Genomic DNA, 24,026 nt, shown 5'->3' with positions numbered 1-24,026 from the left:
TTGTGCTCTTTGACCTGAAACAAAGCTCAAACATTAAGCACTAACCACTGGGACAAGGCCTAGGGTCAAAATGGGAGCAATAAACCAAAACAGAACATGAAAATTATCAAGAATAAGATTAATCAGTTAGGAACAAAATCCAAAAGATCTCACATTCATATCATCAACCAATTTCATTTCACAAAGCATTTAGTGCAAAGCATGCAAATTGAAAGCTCATAGAACCAAACAGAATGAATCAATCCACATCAACTCAAAAACAATTCAATAAATCCCAAGAAAAATCATGGCTACATAGCATTCATCAAAGGACCATCACACCAAAATTCAAGTCATTTGAATAAGCGGAAGCATGTCAAATAAAACCCATAAGGCAAGGTAAGTCAAAACAAGCTCAAAGGAAGCACAATTTCATGCATCAACTTCACACAAGCATAAAACAGAATCTACACATGATAAATGACTCAAACCAAATCCATAGCAAACTTAAAGGTGTCTAGAATACATGTGCAAAATTTCAGGTCCATCCAATAAACATCAAGAATTTCACAAATCATCTAAGATCATGACTATCAATAGGTCCACAAATGACAAGCCAGAAGAGAAAATCTCAAACAAATTGGAAATTCATTCAAAAATTCTACAAACATTCACACTCAACCCTAACATCCAGAAGCATCATCATGCAAAAATTCACATCAATTGAAGTTCATATGGCATGGTAAATAAAATCAGCAAATTGGACAAGAAATGGTGTGACACACATTGTCACACCTCCAAATGATCAGCTCATATCTCAACAACCAAGAATGCTAAAAATACAAACTCAAAGCCAAAAGATCAATCAAAGTGTCTAGACTAAGCATGTAAATTTTCAGAAGCATTGGATTAAGCATCATTATTTCACAATGAAAATGGCAAGCAAGGTGCAAGAAAACACATGTAAACATAAACCCTAGGCAATTTTAAAATCCAACCGAGCACAAATCTTGGAAAAATACTCAAAAAAAAGTAGAGATCTTGATGAACACAATGGAAAAAATCTCATCTCATTTGGACAATCCATCATGAAGTTATGAGTTTTTCAAATGGAGAAAAAATAAAAAAAAGCATGGAAAGGCATAGTATGAACATGGAAGCATATGATGAAAAAATGCCAAAGGCCAAAATATGAAATGCTCCGAGCGGGGAATCGAACTGTGCATGTTTTCAAAACCTGGCGCGTTTATAAGTGAAACGCGCCGTTTCACTAATACAGGTGGCACGGTGAATCAACCTGAACCAATCATCATGCCACATAAGATCTCATGCAACCAATGCCAGGCAATAAACATTCAGGCTCATGCAAACAGCGTGCAAATGGATCAAATCTCTTCCTGGAAACACAAACCCTAAACCTTCATCGTGTTCTTCCCTAATTTTCCAGGTGATGAACATTTGTTCCAGAAATCAACAAGCGATACATCATCGTGTTCATCTTCTAATGCACAACAACATGTTAACATCCATTTAACCTAATTCTAACTAACATGCCTGGATCGAACAGAATAAGATTCACATGTCAATCTTGAATTCAACATAACTTTCTTAATTCTCAATGAAAATCATCGCAACAAAGCTCAGCATACTCCACATGGAAAGATCTATCAAAATCACATCAACATTTCATGAATTGTGACAGTCGAATCCTGACCTGAATTGAAGTGCAGAAGTGGATTCGTGGATTTCAGGCTTTGGCAAGGTGAAACAGATGATCTACAACTCTTAAATGGATGAATGTATGAAGATCCAATGCTCAGTCTTGCTTGATCTTGCTCAAATCAACAACTGCCATGGATGATGCTAGCTTCAACAGTTCTTGATTCAGCTTCGAAATGATGAAATCTTGCTTCAATATTGTCCAAAATTGCTTGTGGATGATGGAACAACGAAGAATCGATGCAAGGTTTGTGCAAAGTTTTGATGAAAAAGTGAGAGAATCAATTTGTGAGATTTTGCAATTTGATCTAGATCTGATTCAAATGAAGTGTTAATCTGTTTTCTGTTAGGATTAGTCTATATATATGGTGCACTAATCATTCTCCTAATCTCAATTAGCCAAATGCAAGGATAATTAGTGAGATGCAAGTGTATGTGCAAATTTGGTAATTCACCTTCATGCATGCCAAGTGATGCTACAGTGCACGAGTTCATGCTCAATTCACCTCAAAAATTCATTTTTAGCCAAATGCCAATGATGGAATGTGTGGGAAATGCTTATTTTTCAAAATGGACTTTTCCCTCCAAAATTCAAATTTAATTCCAATGAAAAATGCAATATTTTTGTGATGAGAATTGATGAAATGTGATGCATGAATTGTATAGAAGAGATCAAGACTGAAATGTTCCAAAAAGAACCACATGATTTGGCCTTTTGGTTCAAAAGTTATGCCTTCTTGAACTTCAAATTTGCTTGACAAAGATCAATCCATAATTTCTCAACCACACATGGGAAATTCATGTTCTTGGACTTTTTAGAAAGGTGAGAGCAAGATCTTCAACTTTCGTGTTGGACAAAATTTCATTTGAAGCTTCCTTGGACATGTAAACCTGAGGAGAAGACCTTTCCATTTTTGGCAGTTTGAAATTACAGGTCACTTACTATTTTTGGAAACTTTTCATCCGACCTTAAATTCTTCATTGTTGATCTTTGACATGTCAAATGAGACTTGTATGGACATGAATGAGGCCTCTCTAACCATCTCCCACCTTCAAATCCATGATTGAATGCACAGTTGACTACAATTGACTTTCTAGGGTTTCAGATGAAATTCAGCTTGACTGTTGAGCTTTGATCATCCAACCTTTGGCCAAACCAATTCAAAATGATCCCTAGGTCATATGGACATGTTAGATCAATCATAGGGCTCTGCTTCAATAGGAATTGCACTTGCTTGCTTGCACAACTGATCCTCCTAACCAGTCTTGACTGATGGCCTGTACTTGTGCAAATGGACAATGCAATGCTATGCAGTGGACAATGTAATGTTATGAACTAAACATGAAAATGTATGTACACAATGGGAGGTGCAAATTTGAGGTGCTACAGCTGCCCCTATTCAATCAACTGGGAACCCGAACGGATGAGAGCAACGGCTGTCAGACTTTCAGGGTAAACAGGGATTGAATACCAAAGAACCGTAGAAATTTGCACAGGGATCCACCAACGGAAACGTCCACCGGGATCATATATTTATTACTGGGGATTTTGGTTTTTCTTCCAAAGGTACAACCGCATCCAGACATCACAAGACGATGAATGGGAATAGAAATCTCAACTAGATGCCAACGAACAACTAGGAAAAACTCGACGTTTATCGAAACCAACGGAGAGGTAACCAGACATTAACGAATGACCGGAAGGAAAATACATCTAGATGTCGACGGACAACTAGGAAAAACTAGACGTTTATCGAAACCAACGGAGAGGTAACCAGACATTAATGAATGACTGGAAAGGTACAACCATACATCAACGGACGTAGTGGGAAAAACTCATCGTTTACCAAAACCAACGGAGAGGTAACTCTACTGGGGACGACCAGGAAAAACTCGGCGTTTACCAAAACCAACGGAGAGGTGACCAGACATCAACAGATGAATGGGAAGACTCGACCAGACGTCAATGGACGAACGGGAGAAGCTCGACGTTTATCGACACCAACGGAGAAGGAGAAGCTCGACGTTTATCGACACCAACGGAGAAGGAGAAGCTCGACGTTTATCGAAACCAACGGAGAGGTGACCAGACATCAACGGATGAATGGGAAGACTCGACCAGACGTCAACGGACGAATGGGAGAAGCTCGACGTTTATCGACACCAACGGAGAAGGAGAAGCTCGACGTTTATCGAAACCAACGGAGAGGTGACCAGACATCAACGGATGAATGGGAAGACTCGACCAGACGTCAACGGACGAACGGGAGAAGCTCGATGTTTATCGACACCAACGGAGAAGGAGAAGCTCGACGTTTATCGAAACCAACGGAGAGGTAGCTCACTGGGGATCAAGGTCACGACAGGGAGCAAATAGGAAGGAACACCAAGGATACCGGGTTGTAGGCATGAAACAGGTGACCGACCAAAGCGTGAATTGGTTTGTATTCCAAAACACTCATCATCCTGAAGAGGGCTAGAAAAGCAATCTTGTTAGAGGATGGACATTCGATTCCACAAGGAATACGAATCTTACTCAGTTGGGAAACAAAACTTTGACCAAAGAGTGCATGAGATATATTATCTATAGCCGTCAAAACGTAGATAATACACTCGCATAGAAGATTATTCATAACCGGTTTGTAGGTTGTTAAATGGACAAATCAACCGACATCATCCTGAAGAGAGCGAAAGCATACTTGTTAAAGGATGGACATTCGATTCCACGAATCTTACTCAGTTGGGGAAACAAACAAAGGGTTTAACCAAAGAGTGCATGAGATATATTATCTATAGCCGTCAAAACGTAGATAACATACTGGCAAGGAAGATTATCCATAACCGGGTTGTAGGTTGTTAAATGGATAAATCAACCGACATCATCCTGAAGAGAGCGAAATCAAACTTGTTAAAGGATGGACATTCGATTCCACGAATCTTACTCAGTTGGGGAAACAAACAAAGGGTTTAACCAAAGAGTGCATGAGATATATTATCTATAGCCGTCAAAACGTAGATAACATACTCGCAAGGAAGATTATCCATAACCGGGTTGTAGGTTGTTAAATGGATAAATCAACCGACATCAAAAAGGCATCGGGATACCGAGTCTAGGTATGCAAAGATGACCAATCAAAAGGGGAAACCACAAACATTACCAGCAAACGGTGAATGAAAGAGGACCCACTGAGGATAAAGTTGCTGACTCGGAGCAAATATCCAAAAGGATGGGGAAGACCCGTTGGGGGTAAGATTGCTTAATCAGAGCAAACATCCGAAAGGTGAAAGGTATATCAATACCGAAGCTGGATAATGATAACCACAAAGAGGGGATTACATCTACCGGTTCGTAGGTTGAAAACCACGGAAAAGTAACCGTCATCAACTAGGATGAGCACAAGGGATTAACTCCACAAAGGGGAGGACAGAGGATTCACATCTACCGGTTAGCAGGTAGAAGACCACAAAGATAGGACCTACAACTACCGGTTCGTAGGTAGAAGCCAACAAACAATCTGCTGAGAGACAGAGTGAGAAAAAGGATTTACAACTACCGGGTAGTAGGTAAAAGACCGCAAAAGTAGGACTTACAACTGCTGGTTTGTAGGCAGAGGCCAACAAATTCCACTGAGGATAAGATGAATGAGTGCCGGTTAGTGAGCAACTATTCATTTATACCACAAGGAAGCACAAGAGACAGCCACAAGGAAGCCAGTTTATGATCGATCCAAAAAGGCAGACTGAATCAAGACTCATCCTAATGAGGAAAGAACTCAATAGGGAAAACCCATCCCATTATGTGTGGGGAGGGAACGGAAACAACCGTCATCCACGAGGATATAACTCAGTGGGGAGCGCAGAAGGAAATGACAAACACTTTCTGCTTAAGGGTCGACTCTATATGGAGAGATCAGACACACCCACATCTGCTTGGGGAGGATCTACTGGGGAGATCTGTATCACCAAATAGCAGGAGCAAACCATCAACAGATACACGGCAACAGCTGCAACATGAGTACCTGAATGTTATGATTATGCATGTATGCATTATGCATGAGGAATGTATGATGAATGCTGACAAACAGACATGTCTAACACACATAGGTCCAGGAATCAACTATCCGGTGCTACTCTTCCAGAGGGAAGGCCAAAATCACCAGAGAGCACACGCGATCTGCTAGAGACTGGGACATCAGGGAACAACATCTTCCTGCAGGGGAGGAAGGCCACAAGAGGCTTCCGGAGGGATCATCAGTCACAACCGGATGAAAGAGTTCAATATACAGGCAGACACGCCACAACAACAACTCATGCTGCAAATCAGTGATACCAAGAAGCAACCGAATCTCTGATGAGGATAGATAGGCATTGAGAAAGCTCATCATTCCAACAACTCCGCTGAGGGATCTATCCGAGGGAATGCCGGATTATTGGGATGTCAATCCACCAAATACCGAATCTTCCAAAGAAAACCACCCATGCCGGGGAGAGGAGAAGACTGCTCTACTGGAGAGACGAAAATTAAAGTCTTCAGTAAACACTCTGCTTGGGAAACTGCCCCACAAAAGTATTTTAACAGCAACCTTGCTGGGGATGCCCCACGATAGGGCTCAAACCGCACTCTACCGGGGATGCCCCACAATAGAGCTAACAGGGAAATGGAGGAAGAATGTTGCACTGCCGGGGACCTGAAGATGAGCAACTTCAACCAACACTGCACTGAGCAACCTTGTCGAGGAGAAACCATAAGAGGTTCTACAGGAAAAAGATACAGTTATGCTCGAGATACGAACAAACGTCTTACCTGTTGGTAATCATACCACCCTTGGGAGAGCACTGTGGATCTCCTAAGTATCCTTCCATCATTGTGAATGTTCACTTTGTTTAAGAACAATTTGTGAAAAAATTTGTTTATTTTGAAAACAATGATACTTTATCAATTAAAACATGCAAAACATTTGTTGAGTTGAAACAAATAAGAGTGCAAATAATTGGATAAAAGCTCAAATTGCTGTGATGGAATGGTAGTCTGCAAATGGCAAGACTCCATAGATCTGTACAAGTTTGAAATCGGTGATATATATTGGAAGAGGGCTACATTGAACATAATGACCTTTTCTCTACCATTCCAAATTTCGATGTATCCGGAGCTTCAGTCGACGACGAATCGAGAATCCATGACGGATGACAGATATAGAACACAATCTTGTCAAGATGCAGTTACTTGCCAAATCCCTAATTTTTGCCTAGATTGCCCCAGTGTGAGGTGATCAATCTAGCGGGATGCAAATTCTTTTTTCAATGTCTCTAACTTTTGCCTGGATTGCCCTTTCGGGTTTTCAATCCACCGAGACGCTCCTTTTTGCCTAAGTCGCCCTTTGGGATGTTCGACTTAGCGAGCTATTCTGCTTCTTTTTTTTTTATTTTTTTAGGAGAAGTATTTCTTGACTGCATCGGAATTCACAGGACGAGTGAACTTCTTCATCCATTGTTGTAAGTGTGAAAGCACTGCCTGAAAAGGCTCTCTTGACAACATATGGACATTCATAACTTGGGGTTCACTTGCCCCTGGAATCGGGCACGAAAGACAAGACTTTCTTGAGCACAAGGTCACCTTCTCGGAACACATGAGGCCTGACCTTCTTATCAAATGCTTTCTTCACTCTCTACTGATATAACTGACCGTGACGCACGGCAGTTAATCTCTTCTTTTGGTCGGATTCAGTTGGTCGTAACGACTCTGAATCTATTCAGCATCAGCCAACTTGGGACTTTGAGGGTGCTATTTTTCTTTTGTTTCTTTCTTTCTTTTTCTTTCTTTTGATTTGGATTTCTTTTGATTTCTTTTGATTTCTTTTGATTTATTTTTTATTTTTTTTTATTTGGATTTCTTTTGATTTCTTTTGATTTTTTTATTTTTATTTTTGCACCCTCCTCTTTCTTTTCCTTTTTCTTTTTTTCTTTTTTTTTATGCCCCAGTTGGTTGTTCTGCTGATTCTCGAGATGCAACTGAGTGATATTCTTTTCTTGCTCAAGAAGTCAGGAAATCTCGTCAGGAATCCCTTCAACATCATCTTCTTCCGCTTCGAATACAGGGAATTCAAAATTGGGAGATGACGTCGGATCATTATGTTCAATGGGTTTAAGGAACAACCTGCATAATGATTTTGATATGAAAAGCTCTTTGAAAATCAAACAAGACAATCGTTATGCATATGAAAAGATTGCTTTTATTCTTGTTTTTAGGGTTTTTTGTGATCACCAATTTCATGCAAAAAGCAAAAAGGGAAAACAAATGGAAAAACAAATGTTTTAACATGCTTTTATTTGAATGAAAATATCATTGCACAAAATGTTGCCAACAATGTCATCACTTATCCTTTTGGCATGGGAGAAGGGTTTTTAAACAAAGTGATTATTACTCTGACTTACGAACAACTGTAGGAACGCCCACAGTGACCCAATTGCGATAGATCCCACCAGGGATGACAAATGTCAGAATCCTTTGCATCAGCAGCTTCTGCTTTTGAACAACCCTCTTCGTTGAAGACCTCAGAAGACAAGCCAACGCCAGCCCGGGACTTGTTATCTTCAAGCTCAATTACCATTGGGACCTAAGTCCTCGAAGCTCAGAATCCCTGATCTGATAAGGTCCTGCACCTTAACCTTCAGCTAAAAGCAACTATCCACATCATGACCAGGAGCACCCGAATGATATACACAATGCTGATCAGGCCTATACCACCACCGAGGGTTGACGGGTATAGCCGGCGGGTCTCTGGGAGTAATCAAGTTCCGCTCTATCAAAGAGGGATACAGCTCTGTGTAAGACATAGGGATCGGATCAAAAATGATCTTCTTCCTCTCATTACTTGTACTAGCTTGATTACCATTGTGAGGCTGGTAAGCCTGCTGCTGAGGACGAGGTCGTTGATGCTGATATTGCTGAGTTGGTCTTCTTTGCTGTTGTGATTGAGTTGCTGGAATAGTCACAGCAGCAGCCTGACGATACTGTCCTTTGTTCACATTCTTCCGACGATGCACAGCATTCGTTTCACTCTCTCCCCTTTTGGGTGCCCCAGAGAATGTCTTTTTAGAATTCGAAGAACTTGAAGAGCCAGGATCTTGTATCTTTCCTGTTTTAATGAGACTCTCAGTCCTCTCCCCACAGACAACAACATCAGAAAAGCTACTGAACGGGCAACTCCCCATGCGGTCCATGAACACACCCTGCAAGGTCCCGATGAACATGTCAGTCAGCTCTCTCTCCAACATCGGAGGTTGTACTCTTGCGGCTAGCTCACGCCATCTCTGGGCGTACTCTTTGAAGCTCTCACCAGACTTCTGACACAAGTTCTGCAGCTGAGTTCGGCTCGGCGCCATATCCATGTTGTGCTTGTACTGCCTCAGAAAGGCTTCACCCAGATCTTTCCAGCTTCTGACTGATTCTTTCTTCAGATCCATGTACCAGTCCAAAGACGCTTCGGACAAACTGTCTTGGAAAAAGTACATCCACATCTTCTCATCATCAGTATAAGCAGAGATCTTTCTGTAGTAAGCCTGCACATGAGTGCGAGGACAAGAAGTGCCATTATATTTGTCAAAGGACGGCGCCTTAAATTTGTAGGGGATCCTCAGCCCATCGACCAAACCCATATCAGTTACATCGAACCCCAGAGAGTTCTGACACTCCATGGCACGGATTTTCTCAGCAAGGGCATCCACTTTACGGTCCCTCTCTCCGACTCTTACAACCTCGTCATCATCACTGAGGAGAGTGAACATATCCTCCTGTCGGTCAACCAGCGGAGCAGGATGGCGAATCGGAGCCCAGGTAGCTCTAGCATTAGCAGTCTCTGCAGCAAGAGGCTGTCCGTTGATTCTGATACCCCTCAATTCATCGCCCACAGCATAGTCATTGGCGGGAGCAGCAGCATTAACATTCTCATGAACATGTACACCCACTGGCGACGCTCGGTTGGACGGCGGAATCACAGCTTCCTGTCTCTGAACCAGGGCTCTAAGCTCCTCTTGACCTTGCGCAACCCCTTGCATCATCATCATAAACTGGGCCATGTTTGCCCTCATCTCAGCCAACTCCGTCTGAACTTGATCCATAATTCTCTGATGATTGAGTCTGGTTGAGTAACGATGCGGTCTCTGATCAGCTATCCTGTCTCAGTCAGGAACCAAAGTGAGAAGTCTCTCCCAAACATGTCTGTAATGATATGTGCATGATATGCGCATGATGCGGATGCTATTTTATCATGAATGATCCTGAGAAAGGATATGCACATGCGAGTTAACTTTTTCTTTTTCATGCATTCTTATTTTTTTTGAAAAATAAACATGCTATGATGCAAATGATGGAGCCAAGACTGGCAGGCTGTGCATCTCGGAGCACAGGATCAAAGCTTCGGCTCGAACTCGGAACCACAATTCATCTGAAACCCAAAGTCATCTGATAAACTGTCATCTGAACCCAATCTGAGGAACCGAGTCACCAACAGGACCATAAATCACCAACAAGTCACCAACTGTACCTGTAATAATGATCATTCCCGCCCCACTCACGGGTGTCATCTAGGCCAGGGTAAGGTCAAGAGAAACGCAGGATAAACAACCCTTTCAAGAATATCATCCTGTGCACACCCGATGTATGCACCGATAATACCCCATTAGGGTCTGAACTGCTCGTGATGTCAATGTTCCGCTAAGTGGCGCATACCACCCGCTTCCCATGAATCACTCTATTCCTAGGTTTCCTAGATTTCACTCATAGCCTGGGTATTGGGCCTTTTACCTCGAGTAACTCCCACCCCAACAGAGAGAACACAGCACAGCCAGATGAACAGACGAATATGAATGAATGCAAACATAAATGCAAACACAAATGCAAACAATAAGTAAATGAATGCAATAAATAACAGCACAAGCAACCAAACCCTAACCTAGAGAGCGCTAGGACCGACTCGCTTAGGGAAGATGGACCAGCAAGAGGTCAACTTCTATTACTCCCCAGTGGAGTCGCCAGCTGTCGCATTACGCGAAAAACCGGCGGGAAAACAAAACAACAGAGCCGCCACCGTGCGTTATTTATCCCGAAAGAGGGAAAGGAAACGCTCGAAGTAAACCTAGAAAAGACATGGTCTCGCGACCAAAGAGAATGGGATCGGGAGTCGGTTATGCGAAGGGAAGGTATTAGCACCCCTACGCATCCGTCGTACTCGACGGGATCCACGCACAAAAGGAAGGAATATGGTTGCTAAACACTGCTCATAAACACAAACACTGGCTGAAAGAGACACAAGAAAACAAACGAAACTAACTCGGCAAGATATCGCATCCTGGGCCTACGTAGTCTATAGGGCATAGACATCAGAGTCGACGTAGTTCGGACGGGGAAAACATGCTCTCTAGGATGTCGCATCCTATGCATACGTATCTTCTTGGACTAAGAAGAATCAGAGCATTCGTAGCTCGGCTAACGCACGCAAGACAAAACAACACAGGAAATCGACTGCCAATCGCTGGGCTTACGTCAAACTCCACACAAAAACACACGCACACTGGAAACCAAATGCCAATCGCTGGACTTACATCAGACTCCAAGCACACAACAAGACAAAACAAAAAGGGCGCCCGGAGAGATCAGCTCATCTCCTGCCTACGTACCTCATCTGGTATGAGGATCAGGGCGACGTAGTTCCCCTACGCAGGGACAAAGGACTAGCCTAACCAGATAACAAAGGGAGACACAACTAGGGAGACTACGACTCGAGCCTAGATGTCATCATGCAAATCTAAGTTAAGGTTTCTAGCTAACTTGCACAGGGAGCAAGCTATCCTAAACAGCACATGCAAAAGCAAACAATCACAAATAGCACACACTATATACACACAAAGTGGGCTCACACAAGGGTAGGCTTTAGTCAAGGGGTCATGTCAACCTCGACAAACAAGCCACTGTATCAGGGTGATGTTAGCTCTTAACCCTAACATTGAGAGTTAGGGTGAAGCAGATGAAATAGGAAGTGAGGGGTGTGCCTCACAGCTCTTATCCCTGGCCTGGGAGAGCTTTAGACAAGGAATGTGTGGGTTCAGAAAGTGGGAACCCTTCTACACATATGACTGACTCAACTGTACAAGGATCTTGGGTTAATATCCACAATGCATCAACACAAGGTGTGTGAGCAAAGGGATGACTCAACTGAATAGCAGGAGATGGATTGCACATCTCTTGTATCTGCCAATTGCCTTATCAAAGGTCTTTTCCTTCTTGGGGACAAAGATAAACAATCACAAGCATTGCCTCTTAAGGAGGACTTCAGACAGGTGCCTGACCAAATAACAGGCCAGGTCTTCCAGACTACATGAAGTTAGAGACATTATACCTCAATGATCAAGCTATCAAGCAAAGTAAAAGCAAGTTCACAAAGGAACTATAGCAACTAAAGTACCTGAAAACAATCCAACATAATCAGTACACAACTCAAATAAAAGTCAAACAGACAGTTACAAGTCAACAGACAACTGTACATAAACAGATAGACAAGCATCAATGCACAAAGGTGCAAGCCACAAAGCTTAAGCTTAAGTCCCAAAGCCTACAAGATAAACTCAAGTTTAGTCATAAACAAGCAATGGACCAACTCCAATTGAGTGCACATCATCAAGTATAAGCAATTGTGCTCTTTGACCTGAAACAAAGCTCAAACATTAAGCACTAACCACTAGGACAAGGCCTAGGGTCAAAATGGGAGCAATAAACCAAAACAGAACATGAAAATTATCAAGAATAAGATTAATCAGTTAGGAACAAAATCCAAAAGATCTCACATTCATATCATCAACCAATTTCATTTCACAAAGCATTTAGTGCAAAGCATGCAAATTGAAAGCTCATAGAACCAAACAGAATGAATCAATCCACATCAACTCAAAAACAATTCAATAAATCCCAAGAAAAATCATGGCTACATAGCATTCATCAAAGGACCATCACACCAAAATTCAAGTCATTTGAATAAGCGGAAGCATGTCAAATAAAACCCATAAGGCAAGGTAAGTCAAAACAAGCTCAAAGGAAGCACAATTTCATGCATCAACTTCACACAAGCATAAAACAGAATCTACACATGATAAATGACTCAAACCAAATCCATAGCAAACTTAAAGGTGTCTAGAATACATGTGCAAAATTTCAGGTCCATCCAATAAACATCAAGAATTTCACAAATCATCTAAGATCATGACTATCAATAGGTCCACAAATGACAAGCCAGAAGAGAAAATCTCAAACAAATTGGAAATTCATTCAAAAATTCTACAAACATTCACACTCAACCCTAACATCCAGAAGCATCATCATGCAAAAATTCACATCAATTGAAGTTCATATGGCATGGTAAATAAAATCAGCAAATTGGACAAGAAATGGTGTGACACACATTGTCACACCTCCAATGATCAGCTCATATCTCAACAACCAAGAATGCTAAAAATACAAACTCAAAGCCAAAAGATCAATCAAAGTGTCTAGACTAAGCATGTAAATTTTCAGAAGCATTGGATTAAGCATCATTATTTCACAATGAAAATGGCAAGCAAGGTGCAAGAAAACACATGTAAACATAAACCCTAGGCAATTTTAAAATCCAACCGAGCACAAATCTTGGAAAAATACTCAAAAAAAGTAGAGATCTTGATGAACACAATGGAAAAAATCTCATCTCATTTGGACAATCCATCATGAAGTTATGAATTTTTCAAATGGAGAAAAAATAAAAAAAGCATGGAAAGGCATAGTATGAACATGGAAGCATATGATGAAAAAATGCCAAAGGCCAAAATATGAAATGCTCCGAGCGGGAAATCGAACTATGCATGTTTTCAAAACCTGGCGCGTTTATAAGTGAAACGCGCCGTTTCACTAATACAGATGGCACGGTGAATCAACCTGAACCAATCATCATGCCACATAAGATCTCATGCAACCAATGCCAGGCAATAAACATTCAGGCTCATGCAAACAGCGCGCAAATGGATCAAATCTCTTCCTGGAAACACAAACCCTAAACCTTCATCGTGTTCTTCCCTAATTTTCCAGGTGATGAACATTTGTTCCAGAAATCAACAAGCGATACATCATCGTGTTCATCTTCTAATGCACAACAACATGCTAACATCCATTTAACCTAATTCTAACTAACATGCCTGGATCGAACAGAATAAGATTCACATGTCAATCTTGAATTCAACATAACTTTCTTAATTCTTAATGAAAATCATCGCAACAAAGCTCAGCATACTCCACATGGAAAGATCTATCAAAATCACATCAACATTTCATGAATTGTGATAGTCGAATCCTGACCTGAATTGAAGTGCAGAAGTGGATTCGTGGATTTCAGGCTTTGGCAAGGTGAAACAGATGATCTACAACTCTTAAATGGATGAATGTATGAAGATCCAATGCTCAGTCTTGCTTGATCTTGCTCAAATCAACAGCTGCCATGGATGATGCTAGCTTCAACAGTTCTTGATTCAGCTTCGAAATGATGAAATCTTGCTTCAATATTGTCCAAAATTGCTTGTGGATGATGGAACAATGAAGAATCGATGCAAGGTTTGTGCAAAGTTTTGATGAAAAAGTGAGAGAATCAATTTGTGAGATTTTGCAATTTGATCTAGATCTGATTCAAATGAAGTGTTAATCTGTTTTCTGTTAGGATTAGTCTATATATATGATGCACTAATCATTCTCCTAATCTCAATTAGCCAAATGCAAGGATAATTAGTGAGATGCAAGTGTATGTGCAAATTTGGTAATTCACCTTCATGCATGCCAAGTGATGCTACAGTGCACGAGTTCATGCTCAATTCACCTCAAAAATTCATTTTTAGCCAAATGCCAATGATGGAATGTGTGGGAAATGCTTATTTTTCAAAATGGACTTTTCCCTCCAAAATTCAAATTTAATTCCAATGAAAAATGCAATATTTTTGTGATGAGAATTGATGAAATATGATGCATGAATTGGATAGAAGAGATCAAGAGTGAAATGTTCCAAAAAGAACCACATGATTTGGCCTTTTGGTTCAAAAGTTATGCCTTCTTGAACTTCAAATTTGCTTGACAAAGATCAATCCATAATTTCTCAACCACACATGGGAAATTCATGTTCTTGGACTTTTTAGAAAGTTGAGAGCAAGATCTTCAACTTTCATGTTGGACAAAATTTCATTTGAAGCTTCCTTGTACATGTAAACTTGAGGAGAAGACCTTTCCATTTTTGGCAGTTTGAAATTACAGGTCACTTACTATTTTTGGAAACTTTTCATCCGACCTTAAATTCTTCATTGTTGATCTTTGACATGTCAAATGAGACTTGTATGGACATGAATGAGGCCTCTCTAACCATCTCCCACCTTCAAATGCATGATTGAATGCACAGTTGACTACAATTGACTTTCTAGGGTTTCAGATGAAATTCAGCTTGACTGTTGAGCTTTGATCATCCAACCTTTGGCCAAACCAATTCAAAATGATCCCTAGGTCATATGAACATGTTGGATCAATCATAGGGCTCTGCTTCAATAGGAATTGCACTCGCTTGCTTGCACAACTGATCCTCCTAACCAGTCTTGACTGATGGCCTGTACTTGTGCAAATGGACAATGCAATGCTATGCAGTGGACAATGTAATGTTATGACCTAAACATGTAAAATGTATGTACATAATGGGAGGTGCAAATTTGAGGTGCTACAATCGGTATTCAATATCATACTCTGATAACAACATCTACCAACGGGAAATCCTCCCAGTTAAAGCAGGCTTCTCAAATATATACTTGATTCGATCCATTTTGGATATCAACCAAGTGGTATAATTCAACATATACTGACGCAGACGCTTAACAGCCCAAGCCAATGCGCAACAAGTCTTCTCAAGCATTGAATACCGAGTCTCACAGTCGGTGAATTTCTTCCTGAGGTAGTAAATTGCAGATGCTTTCTTCCCAGTCTCATCTTGTTGACCAAGAACACAACTCATACTATCTTCTAGCACAGTCAAATACATGATCAATGGTATTCCTTCAACAGGTGGAGACAAAATAGGAGGCTCAAGCAAATATTCCTTGATACTATCAAATGCTTTCTGGAAGTCTTCGGTCCAATCACAAGACTGATCTTTCTGAAAAAGCTTGAATATAGGCGGACATGTGGCAGTCATGTGGGAAATGAATCTGGAAATATAATTCAAGCGGCCGAGAAAACCTCTGACTTGCTTCTCAGTTTTTGGCGCAGGCATCTCTTGTATTGCTTTGACCTTGGCAGGATCAACTTCAATACCCTTCTTGCTGACAATAAAGCCCAACAACTTACCGGAACGAACACCAAAAGTACACTTATTGGGATTCAAGCGGAGTTTATATTTCCTCAAACGCTGGAATAGCTTCAACAAAGGCTTAACATGTTCCTCTTCATCAATAGATTTAGCAATCATGTCATCGACATAAACTTCTATCTCTTTATGCATCTGTCGCAACCTGAAAAATACAGTGCGCGAAAAAAACAACCGGCGAAAGAAAAAGACAGAAGAGTCGCCACCGTGCGTTATTCATCCCAAAGGAGGGAAAGGAAACACTCGAAGTAAACCTGAAAAAGGAAAGGACAAGACGGGGTCTCGTAACCAAATCTTGGGTTCGGGAGTCGGTTATGCGAAGGGAAGGTATTAGCACCCCTACGCATCCGTAGTACTCTACGGGATCCACTTTTGTAGTTCTTGTCTAAAGGGTGTGGGTTTACCTAATGTGTTTATTTACTAAAAAGGTTAAGAGAAATGACTCGCGCGGATGTCGCATCCACTGCATACGTATCTCATCTGAATATGAGAATCAGAGTCTTCGTAGCTCGGCTGACCTATGGGTTGGGGGATGTGTGCTCGCTAAGACATCGCGTCTTATGCCTACGTATCTCATCTGGAATGAGAATCAGAGCAAGCCGTAGTTCGGCTAACTACGGGGTTGTGGATTGGGTTTTGGACGAACGACGTCACTACGCAATCTACCGGATGCTCGACCTTTGGAGACTTACTCGCCTGTAGTAGAAGGAGTAAACGTGTGTTTTGGGTTTTAGGGTTTGGGATGCTCGAGGGCAAACAGGCAGTCCTTGACGAAGGAACCTGTAAAAAAAAACACAAAAACATTGCCTCCTATCGAGGTCTTCCAGCTAGGAAAGCAGTAAAATGCGGGAAAAATGTAAAAGTACCACGCGGATAAAGATCCGAAGTAACAACAGTTAGAGGAATGGGAAACCCAGGGATCCTTCCAAGCTAAACACCATCAAAGAAAGTGAGTCAGTACAGGTAATTGGAATGAAACCTCCAGGGGGTATCCCACAAATAAAGTGGAAAACCACGCAAGTTATCCCTGCAAAAGTCATGTGAGCCCTCACAAAAACTCAACAAACAGGTTAGAGACAAAAAAAAATAGGGTAATCAAGGGTTGCCCCCAAATCAAAATGTAACCACATGAATCATGCCATTAAAATTCACAAAAAAGACATGCATCAAAAGGGTATCAAAATTCACCCATAATACCTCATACATTTAGAGCATTCAAATTAAAGGCATAAAGATGATGGATATAGGGCAAACCTAATTGGAGAGCTTGATTGAAATTGAGTTGCACCCGTGAGGTTTACAAAACAATCTTTAGGGTTTATGTGAGGCAGAGGTGATTCTGTGGAGTTGAGTTCCCTTCAGGGTTTGGAGGCTGCTCTGAGTTCTCTGTCAGGTTTCTCTCCGGGTTTTGTCCAGGGTTTTGTTTCAAGGAAACCCCAGAGTATTTTGCTTCTCCTCCTTTTTCTCAAGTGAAGCCTTGGTATTTATAGACTGAATTTCATGGCTTTGTGGGCTCAAATGAGAGAGACCCAAGTCCAAAATTTTTTGTTATATTTTATTTATTTAATTAATTAATTTTATTTATTTATTTATTTTTAACCTTTTTTTCTTTTTTTTTTTCTTTTTTTTTTCTTTTTTTTGTTTTTTTTAAGTTTCTTGGATCTAATTCTGATTGACATGATGAAATGCAATGTATCTAATGTTAAATGACCTAAAAATGAATGCATGCATGAGGTGTAAAGCGTATGCTTCCAGGAAAAATGAAGGATAAATTTTGGGGTAATACAGCTGCCCCTATTCAATCAACTGGAGACCCGGAAAGAAGATGGCAGCTGCTTTCGTACTTTCGAGGTATCAAGGGATTGAATACAATAAAAGCCCAAAAATTTGCACTGAAGTGAAGTGAAGTAACAATGTCTGTCAGAATCGGCAAAGAGGTGGTCTTGAAAGAAGAATCCGTCTGGTACGGTGAGAGTCAGTCTGAATACCGAAAAAGAATGTTAACTTGGATACCAAAATAAATGGTAACACAGAAATAACCATGGCCTGAATGCCGCTCATCAGTCTGAATACTGGAAATGACTTCGATCTGAACATCGGAAAATTGGCCTGAATGCCACAAGTCGCATCGACCTGAACGTCGGAAACTTCTTCGATCTGAACATCGAAAAGAGTTGGCCTGAATGCCACTTCGATCTGAATATCGGGAAAACTGGCCTGAATGCCACTTCGATCTGAATATCGGAACACTGGCCTGAATGCCACTTCGATCTGAATATCGGAACAGTGGCCTGAATGCCACAAGTCGCATCGACCTGAACGTCGGAAACTTCTTCGATCTGAACATCGGAACACTGGCCTGAATGTCACTTCGGTCTGGATACCGGAAAATTGACCTGAATGCCACTTCGGTCTGGATACTGGAAAACTGGCCTGAATGCCACTTCGGTCTGGATACCGGAAAACTGACCTGAATGCCACTTCGGTCTGGATACCGGAAAACTTCATGCCTGTCAACATTGGCAGAAATAGGGAATGATAATAGAGGCGGCGCATGGGCCAATGACACTTGTTGGGGATAACCAAGGTGGGTCATGAACAATCTTCAGTCTGAGTACTGGAAACAACTTCTAGCTTATCACTTGGGATACCGAGAATGTTTTATGCTTACATGCGTATGTTTGAATCTTTCAATGGCGTAATGCTCCATGAAAATGGAAATGCTACGCGATTTGGGAGGATGCAATGTAATATGATTCTACATGCAGGGATGCGAAATGCTGGGTAGAATGTCAAGCTGAGGCAAGGGGATCTACTGGGGAAATGATCACCATCTTCTGGACCCTGGCAAGGCTGTTGGAGATGCACAGCGCAAAGAATTCTGTGGGGAAATGACCCGCCACACGGTGTTCTAGCAATGACGAAATACCGAGATTCTGACTGGGGAGAGAACGACATTGAACACCTGCTGTTGGGGAAAGCGATAGTGGTTCTGGCAACCACGATCTGCGAGAGATGACTCAACAGGGGAAACAAACACTGATACGGTACCGAGGTTCTGCTTCAAGGAAAGAAACCATGGATCTGGCATTGGGTTTATCGATCTGGCCTCGAACTCTAAGGAGCAGCCACTTCTGCTGGGAAGATACAGTCTGGCACTGTCAACTCCGCTGGGGGTATACAATCTGGCACTGTCAACTCTACTGGGGAGTGTATATTCTGAAACAACCGCTTGGGGAAGTACGGTGGTGAGAACCTGCTGGGGATTGAAGAATCCAACACTCTGATCAGCTCTGCAGGGATAAGACACCGAATTCGTCTGTTGGTGACCTCACTGGGGAAGATATTCACGATCATCTGCAAGGGGATTTTAAGGAAATGCCCCGAGGGTATCTGTTCTGAATAGACGATCCAAAGCACTTAAAATTTACAGCAATTTTAAATGTTTATTGAGCATGTACCTGTAAAGCCCTTATGTGTCATGATGCAATGTTTATCAAAAATTCGGACGTCATTTTTGCAAACAAAACAGTAAAATGAAAATGAAAACAGAGATATACTGAATAACATGATTTTATTGATTGAATGGCCTCTGAATAGGCATTTACATCAGGAAGCAATCCCTGGAAAGAGGTAATCGCACAAAAGATAAAAACAGAAATTAATCTAATGGCAATGTGAAATGGATTTATATTGGGTTCCAATTCTGCTATGACTTGCCCGTCTTCAAGATCCTCCAGATGATCAGCCTTCTGAAAAGGTGATTGGACTGTTTCCTACCTTTCGAAAATTTCCAGTCATCGACATGAGATGAGATTCAGAACTAACTTAGAACGCAGTCATTCGCTTAATCCCTAACTTTTGCCTGGATCGCCCTTTTCGGGTTTTCAATCCACCGGGATACCCATTTTTGCCTAAGTTGCCTTTTCAGGTTTTCAACTTACCGGGTGTACGATCTTTTCATTTTTAATCCCTAATTTTTGCCCGAACCTTTTCATTTTCTTGATTCGTCGGGATGCCCATTTTTTGCCTGGACTATTCTTTTTACTGTCCAGCGGGTCTATTTTATGCGAAGTATTTTTTGACTGCGTCTGAGTTCACAGGGGAAGTGAAGTTTTCACCATCCATAGTTGCAAGCATTAAGGCCCCACCATCAAAAACCTTGGTGACAATATACGGTCCATCATAGTTAGGAGTCCACTTGCCCCTGTGATCTGTCTGAGGAGGAAGGATCCTTTTCAACATAAATCTCCGACTTGGAAACAACGAGGACGCACTTTCTGATCAAAGGCTCTCTTCATCCGACTCTGATACAACTGCCCATGATAAATGGCTGCCATTCGCTTCTCTTCGATAAGACTCAACTCATTGAACCTGGTCCGAATCCATTCGCCTTCGTCTAACTTGACATCCAACAGGACTCTTAGAGAAGGAATCTCCACTTCGACAGGTAGGACTGCTTCCATACCATACACAAGGGAGTAAGGGGTTGCCCCGGTCGATGTACGTACTGAAGTGTGGTACCCATGCAAGGCGAAAGGTAGCATCTCATGCCAATCTCTGTACGTGACGACCATCTTCTGCACAATCTTCTTTATGTTCTTATTTGCCGCCTCAACAGCGTCGTTCATCTTAGGGCGGTAAGGGGAAGAATTGTGATGCTGAATGTTGAAGTTCTGACACAACTCCTTCATCATTTTGTTGTTGAGATTAGAACCATTATCAGTAATGATTCTTTCGGGAATCCCATAGCGACAAATGATTTCTTTCTTGATGAAACGGGCAACCACATGTCTGGTGACATTCGCGAACGATGCTGCCTCGACCCACTTGGTGAAATAGTCGATGGAAACAAGGATGAAGCGATGCCCATTGGAAGCAGTCGGCTCAATCTTTCCAATCATGTCAATGCCCCACATAGAAAACGGCCACGGCGAAGTCATCACATTCAGAGGATTTGGCGGTACATGCACCTTATCAGCATAAATCTGGCATTTATGACACTTCCGAGCATATTTGAAGCAATCTGATTCCATGGTCATCCAGTAATAACCCGCTCTCAATAATTTCTTAGCCATTGCATGTCCGCCGGCATGAGTACCGAAGGAACCTTCATGAACTTCCTGCATTAACATGTCCGCCTCGTGTCTGTCCACGCATCTGAGCAAAACCATGTCGAAGTTCCTCTTATACAACACATTGTCTTTGTTCAAGAAGAAACTGCCTGCCAATCTTCTCAAAGTCTTTCTGTCATTGTTGGATGCCCCTGCAGGGTACTCTTGATTCTTCAGAAAGCACTTGATATCGTTATACCAGGGCTTGTCATCGACTACCAGTTCAGCAGCAAACACATATGCGGCCCTGTCAAGGCGCATCACATCGATCCTGGGAGCATGGTTCCAGCGAATTACCTTGATCATGGAGGATAGAGTAGCAAGTGCGTCTGCCATCTGGTTCTCATCACGAGGTATATGATACAATTTTACTGTTGTGAAGAAAGTCAACAGTCTTCTCGTGTAGTCTCTGTAGGGGATCAGAGTGGGTTGGAGAGTATTCCAATCACCATTCACTTGATTGATCACCAAGCTGAATCTCCGAAGATGTCCAAAGTCTTGATTCTCAAATCAATGGCTTGCTCAATACCCAAGATACAGGCCTCGTACTCAGCTTCATTATTTGTGCACTCAAAAGTCAAACGAGCGGTGAAAGGTATGTGGGCACCTTTCGGAGTTGTAATGACAGCACCAATTCCACTTCCTCTGGCGTTGACATCCCCATCAAACAACAAAGTCCACTTTTCGTTTGGATCAGGTCCCTCCTCAACAACTGGCTCTTCACAGTCTTTCATCTTGAGGAACATGATGTCTTCATCTGGAAAATTAAACTTCATCGGCTCATAATCATCAATCGGCTGCTGAGCAAGATAGTCTGACAGGATACTCCCTTTGATGGCTTTCTGGGATGTATATTGGATATCGTACTCTGTCAGTACCATTTGCCAACGAGCGACCCTTCCGGTGAGAGCTGGCTTCTCGAATATGTATTTCACTGGATCCATCTTAGAAATCAACAAGGTAGTATGGTTCAACATATACTGCCTCAGTCGGCGAGCAGCCCAGGCCAAAGCACAACAAGTTTTCTCAAGCTGCGAATATTTGACTTCACAGTCGGTAAACGTTTTGCTAAGGTAGTATATGGCATGCTCTTTTCGACCAGACTCGTCATGCTGTCCCAATACACACCCCATCGAGTTCTCAGTCACTGACAGGTACATTATCAGAGGTCTCCCAGGAACTGGAGGTATAAGGATTGGAGGTTTCTGTAGATACTCTTTTATCTTCTCGAAAGCCCTTTGACAATCTTCATTCCACCTGATAGCCTGATCTTTTCTCAACAATTTGAAAATTGGCTCACGCGTGGTTGTTAGGTGAGAGATGAACCTTACAATGTAGTTCAACCTCCCTAAGAAACTACGGACTTGCTTCTCTGTTCTTGGCTCTGGCATTTCCTGTATCGCTTTTACTTTGTCGGGATCCACCTCAATCCCTTTTCCGCTAACGATAAAACCCAACAATTTTCCCGATCTCACCCCGAAAGTGCACTTGTTCGGGTTAAGTCTCAGTTTGAATTTCCTCAAACGCTCAAACAGTTTCTGCAAATTCACCAAATGTTCTTCTTCTGTCTGAGATTTGGCAATCATATCATCCACATAAACCTCGATTTCATGATGAATCATATCATGGAACAGAGTTACCATAGCTCGTTGATATGTTGCTCCGGCATTTTTCAGACCAAACGGCATCACCTTGTAGCAGAAGGTGCCCGATGGGGTTATGAAATTTGTCTTTTCCATGTCTTCTGGTGCCATCTTGATTTGGTTATAGCCAGAAAAGCCATCCATGAAAGAGAATACCGAGAACTGAGCTGTATTATCCACCAAAACGTCGATGTGAGGTAATGGGAAATCATCTTTAGGGCTAGCTCTGTTCAGATCTCGGTAGTCGACACACATCCGTACCTTTCCATCCTTCTTAGGTACTGGGACGATGTTTGCAACCCATGGCGGATAATTGGTGACTGCTAGAAACCCTGCATCCAACTGCTTTTGCACTTCTTCCTTTATCTTGACAGCCATCTCTGGTCTTGTTCTTCTGAGCTTCTGCTTGACCGGAGGACAACCTTCTTTGAGAGGCAAGCGGTGTACCACGATGTCTGTGTCCAGCCCAGGCATGTCCTGATAAGACCAGGCGAAGATGTCAATGTATTCTTGCAGCAATTCAATCAGCCCTTTCTTCACATTGTCTTCTAAAGCAGCCCCTATCTTGATTTCTCTCTTGGCGTCCTCGGTGCCGAGATTAATCACTTCAACAGACTCTTGATGCGGTTGAATAACCCTTTCCTCTTGTTTTAATAACCTGGTAAGCTCTTCAGGGAGTTCACAGTCTTCATCACCCTCTTCTTCAACTTGAAAGATTGGATTTTCAAAGTCGAAACGAGCCGTAGCAGAAACGTTATCAATAGGATCCGGTGATGTGCATCTGCATGAGTGATGGTATGTGCTTATGAGTGTGAACAAGAAGTGAAAACTAAACAAAACATTGCCATTTTTTTATTTTGAAAAACTGCAAAAATAGAAAGACAGGGAACGAAATATTTGAATGCAAAAATACGTCCTTTATTTATGATAAAAATGCAAGTGTCACATAGACGGGCCCTACAATGAGTCATTACGCCCTGGGCGGAACGTAAGACTTGGATATGCATGAATAAACAAAGAAAATTACTCTTCAAGAAGAGTGACTTGGATAATCTCTTTAGAAGACCAATTGTTGATGACTTCACCCGGGATCCTCGGACGCACCCAGTTGTCAATGTCACAATCACTATCCCCATCTTCTTCGTTGACCGCAGAGACCTGGC

This window comes from Lathyrus oleraceus, chromosome 6, assembly GCF_024323335.1.
Source record: "Lathyrus oleraceus cultivar Zhongwan6 chromosome 6, CAAS_Psat_ZW6_1.0, whole genome shotgun sequence".
NCBI classification, from domain to species: Eukaryota; Viridiplantae; Streptophyta; class Magnoliopsida; order Fabales; family Fabaceae; genus Lathyrus; species Lathyrus oleraceus.
Note: the sequence above shows the minus strand (reverse complement) of the source record.